Source organism: Psammomys obesus, unplaced genomic scaffold (genome assembly GCF_907164565.1).
Source record: "Psammomys obesus unplaced genomic scaffold, mPsaObe1.curated_primary_1811, whole genome shotgun sequence".
NCBI classification, from domain to species: domain Eukaryota; kingdom Metazoa; phylum Chordata; class Mammalia; order Rodentia; family Muridae; genus Psammomys; species Psammomys obesus.
Window position 1 is genome coordinate 1814279 of NW_026591918.1, and position 9636 is coordinate 1823914.

Genomic DNA, 9636 nt, shown 5'->3' on the forward strand with positions numbered 1-9636 from the left:
AGCCCCCCTCTCTCTCTCAAGTCACAGCCGAAAGGTGCTGTTATTGTTTAAAAGTTACGACCTTTTACTTACATTACTATTGGTATTCCAAAACCGAGACAAATTTGCCCTTCTGAGAAAGACTATGTGGATGAAAGGGTTGACGATTTTACAGGGGGGTGGAAATGAGAGATTTTTAAAACATTTTAATATTTTTATATCCCTTTGTGACTTTCTCCTTGGAAGTTCAGAACTATTGTCCTGAAAAGATTAGTAGAACTGTAGCATAAGAAATTCCAAAAGAAGAAAGTGAAGAAAGTGCAGGGGTAGGGTGGGGGTGGAGAAATGGCTCACTGATTAAGAGCACTGGTGGTTCTGTCGGAGAATCCTGGCTGCGTTTCCAGAACCCACCCTTATGGTAGTTCACAGTGTAACTCCAGCTCCAGGGGATCCAATGCTCTTTTCTGACCCCCAGGGACACTGTATGCTCTGGGTACAAGAGGCAAAACACCCATACACACAAGCTAATAAAATAATTTTTAAGATCAATAACAAACCACCGGGAGGGAGGAAAGAAGAAAGAAAAGCCAAGAACAACTTTGATTTCTTACAATAGAGTTTTGGATCTCCAAAACACAATCATATTAAAAATCCAGACATTGGGGGCTGGGGAGATGGCTCAGAGGTTAAAGGCACTGGCTGCTCTTCCAGAGGTCCTGAGTTCAATTCCCAGCAACCACATGGTGGCTCACAACCATCTATAATGAGATCTGGTGCCCTCTTCTGGCATGTAGGTGTATATACAGACAGAGCATTGTATACATAATAATAAATAAATCTTTAAAAAAAAACTAGATATTTTCAGAGAGGGGGGTCTTATATAATTTTGAAGCTCTATTAGCATTTTAAAAAATCCAGATATGGTTAAAAGTGAGATTTCCTGTATACCACTCCTTAGGGAAGCTGAGACAAGGTCAGCAGTGGGGAGGAAAAGCCTTCTGCTTTGGGTCTGTGGAAGCTGGAGATGAAGGCTGGAGCACCTACAGAGCCTTGCCTTCCTGTTCTGGCCTCTTCCTCCAGCCTGCAGTGGGGGGGGGGGGGGCGGGGAGAGTGTAGTCATGGAAGCATCCAAACAGGCGGCGTATCAGAGGAAACTTTCTTCTCTGGGGAGAGGCCTTGAACTCGACGCTCCACCGTCTTTAACACGGTAGAGATGTATTCAGCAGCAGAAGCAGTCTAAAATGCTTGCCTAATGCTGCTCTGAGACCAGCATGCGACATGCAGGAGAAGACACGTTCATGTAACGCCGTGCCCCTCCCCTGGTAAAACTGAGATGAGCAGTCCAGCAGGCCTGCAGAGAGAACTAAAAGGACATGCGTTTCTGAAGGTTGGCTGACACAGGTCACTGGCTGGAGCCTCCAGTCTCAACAGTGAATCCTCTCCAGAAGCAGAAGATCAGACCAAGCTGTCTTCAAAGTGGTGAGGAGCTGAGTGCAGGGAGCAGAATGGAGCTTTCCTTTTCCTGCCCCTCCCACCACATCCCCCAAGCAGAGAGAAGGGAGGAAAGAAAAGGGAAAACTAAGAATTTTCTCTTTAAAATGTTAAACTAAAAAAAAAAAAAAGCCGTCATGTATGAGCATGTGCTCATGTGTGCCACAGGTACATGCGTTCCCACAGTGCTCAGGGGAGGCCAGAGCACAACTTCCGGTGTCATTCTTCACCTCCCACCCTGTTTGTCACGGGAGTGTCTTGTTGCCGCTGCATCTGCCAAGCTACCTGGCTCAAGATCTTCTGAGCCTTCCATTGCCTCTTCTCTCCCCTTGTGCAGAACCAGTGGGATTACACACTCAGTCTGTTGTCACATGGACTCCAGAGATCTGAGCCGAGGCCCTCACCATTGCACCACAAGCACTTGACTCACGGGGCCATCACCCCAGACTCAAAGATTAATAAGACCTTCAGTTTATAAACATAAGTTTCCATCATCCTCTCTTCCTTCACATCCATACTTATTGGAAGGTGGGTAGTGTTCGAGAACAAAACTAAATCAGGGCTGGTGAGATGGCTCAGTCAATTCATTGTACTGTGTAAAGCACAAAGAGCTGAGTTCAAAGTCAGGTGGATTGGTGGAGCACTGGGGAGCACTGGGCAGTGACTAAAGCTTAAAGTTGTCCTTTGGCCTCCATGTATACCCAAGCCGCACGCGCACATACACACACACACACACACACACACACACACACACACGCACGCACACACAGAGAGCGAGAGAGCACTAGATTAGTTATAGATCATACAGACAAGCCATTTTCCCTGGGATCTTGAGAGACATACACTTTTACCCTGAATAGATACGTAGCACTGCCAAGTAAGCTCACTCAGGAGAACTTCCCGCACTCATTTATGTGACAAGTGCAAGTTAGGTTCTTGTAGCGCAAACATCCTCGGGTGTCACCCCTCTGCTATCTAGCCAGCCAGCCAGTCTTGTTAGAAGTTGTTTATAAACAGCAAACAACAGAAGGGTTCCCAGCAGAAATGTACTGGGCACTGTGAAAGCAGTCACTACAGAGGAAGTGTGTGTGTGCGTGTGCGGGGAGGCTTCTCAAACAGGGGCCTTCAGAGTTAAACCCAACTTTTTTTTTTTTAAGTATAAAGGGAGGTTTATTGATGGCAGCTCTTGGTAGGGTTCACCAGTCCCGAGGAAGGAGGCTAGGAAAGTCATCATGCAGACCAGGGGACAGAGAAGGCAGGAAAGGAAGAAAGAAAGAGCTCGCTCAGAGAGTGAGAAAAGAGAGCTAAACCCAACTCTTAAACTTACCCAGAAACTACTGAGGAAGAGGAAGAGGAAGTGAAAAATAAGGGGTTTGCAAGCAAGGGAAGAGCGTAGGTGTCCTGGCTGGTTTTATGCCAACTTGACACAAGCTAGAGTTATCTGCAAGAGGAGGGGAAGTGAGAGGGGGAGAGAGGGAGAAAAAGGAAAAGAGAGTTTGTTTTGCATTTTCCCCTAACTTTAGTGTGCAATTCTCCAGCATGAGCTTTGTAGATGACAACTTTGTTACAATGTCATAAAATTGGGCACACCTAGCAGTGTAGCACAGGCAGAGGCCCAAGGTGGGAAGTGAAGAGGCGGAGAGGTTAGGGTGGCTGAAGTATGGAGAATCCGGAGGAAGGCAGGCCCCAGCCAAATAGGAGTGCTGCTTTTGAACTGCTTACATGGACCCTAAGAACAGCTGAAGCACAAGGCTGACAGTGTATCTGGATTTTCATAAATCACAGTGGCTGGTGTACAACAAAACAAAACAAAGCCAAAACTGATGGGAAGGGCAGTAGGGCGGACGCAAGTAAAGGGACACCAACTACTAGATTATTTCAAAAGGTCAAGCAGAAAATCTTGCTAATTCTGATTAGATAGTGACAAGGACTTTTAGAAAAGCAGATTCTACTTAGACTTTTTTTTTTCCTGTGAATAACAGAAATATCCCAATTATAATTTCCACTCAAAGTCTAGGTGTGGGAATGAAAAGCTAACACTGTGTTCTGTTGGACAAGGAACCTAGACTCCTTCTGTTTGGTTCCGCTATGAATGGCCCCCTACTCCTCAGGTCTCTTTATGATCTATGGTTGACCCTGGGACAACCATCATATCTGTATTCCTGCCAGCGTGGAGGAGTTAAAACCAGAGACAACTTCCATTTAAGAAGATTCTAGGGACATACCACGCATTCCATTGGCTACAAGTCAGTCTTGTGTCCAAATTTAGCTGCCAGGAAGTTTGCAAAAAAAAAAAAAACAAAAAAACCTACAGGCTTTGTTCAAGGAAGTCATGTGCTTGGTTAAAGACTAGAGTTCCAGGTCTTAAAAAAGGAGATGCAGGGTAAAACAGAACTAGAAGTCTAACATAGGCGAGGCTTATGGGATTTAATCATGGCACACAGCCATAGAAGAGAAGCAGGAATTGAGGCTCTGGGTTCAGTAAAAAGACAAAACAAAACAAAACTGCGTACCTAATTATCTTTTGCTGTCATTAGATTTTCTACCATCAAACTATCACTGCTCTCCTCTGAGCACAAACCTTAAACGGAATGCATTACCAATCTTCTAAACACACTGCTGATAGACACAGGTTTGCAAAGCTAATTCTGGAGATCCATTCTAAAAGTATGAACATAGAACTACAATGAGGAAATTGAGTATAAGGCCTAGCAAGGTTCCCCTCAAAACTTAAGCTCATTCAAACTAGAATACTTCAAGCCTCAAATTTACCTTGTGACTGAGAATAAAAGTAAGATGGCATGGCCTTTTAGGTACTGATTCCAGACCACAGAAGTTAGAGGAATATGTGTGGAGGAGCGGTGAGTGTTAAATTTTGTTTTATTTTTTTGTTGGTTTATTATTTATTACAATTTATTCACTTTGTATCAAAGCTGTAGCGCCCTCCCTCATCTCCTCCCAGTCCCATCCTAGCTCCCTCTTCTCCCCTCTCCCCCTCCCCTAGTCCACTGATAGGGGAGGTCCTCCTCCCCTACTATCTGACCCTAGCCTATCAGGTCTCATCAGGACTTCATCCTCTTCCTCTGTGGCCTGGCAAGGCTGTCCCCCACCCAGGGGGGGGAGGTCAAAGACCTGGCCACTGAGTCCATGTCAGAGACAGCTCCTGCTCCCCTTGCTAGGGCCCCCACATGTAGACTGAGCTGCCTATGGTCTACATCTAGGTCTTCTCCATCCATGGTCCTTGGTTGGTGCATTGGTCTCTACAGGTCCCCTGGGCCCAGTTTTTTGTTTTTTTTTTTTTTTTGTTTTTTTTTGGCTCTGTTGCTCTCCTTGTGGATCTCCTGTCCCCTCCAGGTCTTTTAATCTCCCCCTTCTTTCATAAGATTCCCTGCACTCTGCCCAAAGTTTGGCTATGAGCCTCAGCCTCTGCTTCTATATCTCGATCAGTAGTCTTTCAGAGGCCTCTGTGGTAGGATCCTGTCCTGTTCCCTGTCTTCTCCCGCTTCTAGTGTCTGTACTGCTAGCCCTTCTCAATGAGGATTAAACATCTTCCATAGGGTCCTCCTTGTTGTTTAACTTCCTTAGGACTATAGATTTTAGTATGTTTATCCTATATTATATGGCTAATAACCACTTATAAGTGAGTATATGCCATGTGTGTCTTTCTGCTTCTGGGTTCTTTTCTAGTTCCATCCATTTGCCTGCAAATGTCATGATTTCCTTGTTTTTTTTAAGAAGGGGACTTAGGAGGGTGGAGAGATGGCTCAATAGTTGAGAGCATTGGCTGCTCTTGCAGAGGATCTGAATTCCATTCCTAGTACCCACGTGGCAGCTCACAACCTTCTGTAATTCCAGTTCCCAGAAACTGGATGCCCTCCTCTGGCTTCTGCTGGCACTTGAACTCACACATATACACACAAATAAATAATAAAATAAAATTTTAAAGATTAAAAATTAAAAAAAATTATATGGGGACTTACTATGTTGCTCAGGCTATCTTGAACTCTTGATCTCATGTGAGCCTCTGCCTCAGCCTCCAATGAAGCTAGGACTACAGGTGAGCATTAAAGTGATGGTTAATCTTAAAATTAATGAAATAGATTATGCGGGGATTCCAGAGTTGGCGTTACCCATTGTCTTACAGTTACTACTGCTGTGAACAAAACACCATTGACCAAATAGCAAGTTGGGGAGGAGTTTATTCAGTTCACATTTCCATAGCACTATTCATCATCGAAGGATGTCAGGGCAGGAACTCAAGCAGGGCAGGAAACTGGAGACGGAAGCTGATACAGAGGCCATGGAGGGGTGCTCCTTACTGGCTTGCTCCTCATGGCTTGCTTAGCCTGTTTTCTTAGGTACCATGTGCCTATTCTTTTTAATTAATTAATTCATTAATTTTATATTCTGATCACACTTTCTCCTCCATCTTCTCCTTCTAGCCGCTTCTCCACAACTGCCCCCACATCTGCTTCTCCTCAGTTTCTCTTCAGAAAAGGGCAGGTCTCCGACAGCTATCAAGCAGCCTCCATGTACCTCTTCTAACAGAACTTGTCATTTTGCCTTTATTTTATTGGAATCTTATTAATGTTTGCCCTTTTTCCAGTAGATTGTGTATTTGTTTTTAAATCAGTGACAACATTCCTGATAGAAACAAAAAAGTGACGGTCAATTGACTCATGGTCTCAGAGTTCTTAGTGTATGGCTAGCTGACTCTACTGTTTCTAAGCCATGGTAAGAACAGAATATCGTGGCAGGAGGGTATGGTAGAGCAGAGCTGTTCACTCCATGGTAGTCGGGAAAAGGGAGTGAATGGGACAAGACAGACTTCCTATGGCTATTCCCCAGTGACTGGCTTCCTCCAAGGCGGCCCTACCTCTGAAAGAACCCACCACCTCATAGTAATCCATCAATTATGAAACCACCAAAAGGGTTATTCTAATTGACCAGGTCAGATCCCCCATAATACAATCATCTCTTTTTAACTTAATTAGGTATGTCTTTGAGACAAAGTTTCACTATCTAGTTCTGGCTGATGTGTAGGCCAGGCTGGCTTCAAACTCACAGGGCTCCCCCACTAATTCACCCTCCTGTATGCAGGAATTCTGAGTATGTTCCACATAGCCCAGCCAATCCAGTCACCTTTAATGATTAGATCCACCAACGGGGATCAATCCTCTAACACATGAGCCTCTTGGATATGTCAAAAGACATATCCAAAAGACAGTATTCATTGTCGTTGTCATCATCTTCATCTTTTCCCTAATGCCTTTATGTCTGGCATATATCTAACACTCACAAACATTTTTAAAAAGATTTATTTTTATTTTAAAATTATGTCTGTCTGTGTGGGGCTATGCAAAAGTACTAATGAGGGCCTGTGGCTTCAGAAACCAGAAGAGGATGCCAGCACTGAAGCTACAGGTGGTTCCAAGCCACTGGACTGGGTGCTGGGAATCGAATGCTCACCTTCGGGAATAGTAACATCGCTTTCAGCTGCCGCTCAGCTCCCACAATACCGTTTTTGTCTTAATTAGACATAAGGGGTGTATTACTTTTCTCGGTTGCCGTGCCAGACCATCTGCCAAGAGTTTAAGGGAGGCTAAGGTTGTTTGACTCAGGGTTTCAGGCTAGAGTGTGGCACGGCAAGGAAGAAGTTGCACCCCAATCACAGTCGAGGTTCCTCGCATCATCAGATAGGAGATGGCAGTGGAAGCAGGGTCAGGCTACAACCTTCAGAGGCTCTCCCCTAGCTACCTTCCTCCTTCATCTGGGCCTCACCTCCCGAAGACCCTCCAAACAGACTCTCAGACAGCCATACATTGGGAGCCAAATGTTCAAATGTAGCCTATAGGGGACATTTCACATTCAAGTAGTAACAGTCAAGATATGTAGGAGTAGGCACGCAGAACAAGGCTCTCAGGATCTTTGTTTTCAAAGAAATAGCATCCTGTCTCCAATGAAGTGAAAAGCAAGAATTCACACCTGTTTTCCGACCTTTACATTCTCTCTCTCTCTCTCTCTCTCTCTCTTTCACACACACACACACACACACACAGAATAAAACTGTATTGTATTTATGGAAAGAAAGAGGACCTGCAGGAAGGGAGGAAAGACAAAGAAGGTTAACAGGATGAACAAAAGCAAAACACAAGGACATACTTTTTTTAAAGTAATACTCGTTACTTTGTGAATTTACTTAAAATTAATTTTAAAAAGAAAAAGAAAAAGCATGGCATGCCAATCCAGGACTTTTACCAATGGAGGAATTAGATTTGTGCTATGGAGAAGCCAATGGTGGTGGGGGGAGGGGGTCACTGTGCGTGCAGAGTGCAGAGGAGAGGTTCCATGTCAGAGACACGCATTTCCGTGGCTGATGCATTTCCAAGTAGGAACTGGAAAAGGCTTGAGTGAAAAGTGTCCGCTCTTGCTTCCTGAGAGACCCTCAGGATAAGCTAGGTTGGCTCTTCATTTTATTTTTGTGTTGAGGTTGGCTCTCGTGGCTGGATGAGTGAATTGTTCTTGTCTGATTTTCATTTTCCAAAGCATTAAGATTTTTTTTTTTTTTTTGCTTCCAGTTTTCTTCTTTACATTATGGGAAATGTCTACTCTTTTCTTTCATTACATATATTTACAATGCATTTACATGGGCGTGTGTGTGTGTGTGTGTGTGTGTGTGTGTGCACATGCTTGTGGCCTTGCAGAGGTCAAAAGACACCTGTATTCTCCTTTCACCACGTCCTCCCCAAGGATCTAAGTCAGGTTGTCAAGAGCCGTCAGCCATCTTGCCAGCTCTTACTTACATCTTAAATCCTTTTACTGTAGGTCCATGGGGATTGGGTGGAAGCAAAATCATATCGACACGTTTAATGTCACTTTACCTGCAACTTCTTACATGTTTGTTTCATGATAACTATTCCTTATAGTTTTATTATAATAAAACAGAATTTTGTTAAAGCTGTACCTGGAATGGTGTCATTGTACATTTGACACAGTATTTCTAGACTCCAGTCTTCTATTTTTGGTTGTGATCCTAGTCTTTAAGAGATGGCTGAACCATCTCTCCAGCCCAAGACTCCAGTCTCTAAAATTTTTTTAAATATACATTTTTACGAAGTCCTATGCTAGTGATTTAGCCTAAGTAAATCAGTTAGCTTTATGGATATTCACTATAGTGCTTGGTACGGTAAGAAAACATTTCCAACAACTGAGCACAGATTAAATAAGCATACCTTTGCAACTCAATATCTACTGATGAAAAATTAGAAACAAGCTTCTCAGGTGGCAGCACTCCAGAAAATACACGGTTATTTAAGCAGGGCAAAGCTAACTCCTATCCGTAAAGCACAAATTTCCTGGTGACTTGAAAGTATTTAGGGACTCTTTAGTTATACATCCTAATGCCTGTTCTCCCTTTTTCCCTCGCAACGGAGTTGGATTTGCGGTGGGAGGTGTGTCTCTGCTGTAACTGGGAATGACTGTAGGGCTTAAGTAAAAAAGCTTCCGGGAGGCTGTTTTGAGGCCCCAAGATCAGGGTAAGGAAAGGGAGCAGGCATTCAGCTACTTCCTGTACTTAAGCTCTTCTCCTAGTAAACAATTAAAAATTAGACACTAAACACGCTCAAAGGTCTGGCTAATATCTGAGGAGAAGAAAAGAGGAGGAAAAAAAGGCGTGGGAGAACAGCGGCTTTCTTTCTAAGAGCATTTTATGCCGATTTTCCTGTGAGTGAAGTTTCTCTGAGAGGGCTGTTAAGGTTCCAGAAAATTGCTTACTGCACTGACCGCTTTTCTGGTTTTCCGTGGTTATTTGCAAATCGAGACCAAACAAGCCCAGGAGTGTTTGTTTCACTTGTAGACAACCCCTGGGCCCTCCGACGCCGGCTCTTACCCTCTTCCCAAATCTGCCTAGGCTTTGCAGGGTTTCCAGATACCCTGTGCACCTCAGCCTCCGCAGCGGCTCAAAGCTCGTTCCCGCGGGCCGCGAACTGCTGACTGCAATTTGCGAACCCGGGCAGGCTAAAGCGGTTCTCGCGGGCCAGCAACCTTGGGGGCGGGCCGGGGCGGGGCCGATCCAGCCAATAGACGGGGCAGGAGGCGGGAGGGGCGTGGCCGGCCGGCCGGCCACCTGGTGATTGGCATCCTGGCTCCCGTGGCCGCAGCGCCCAG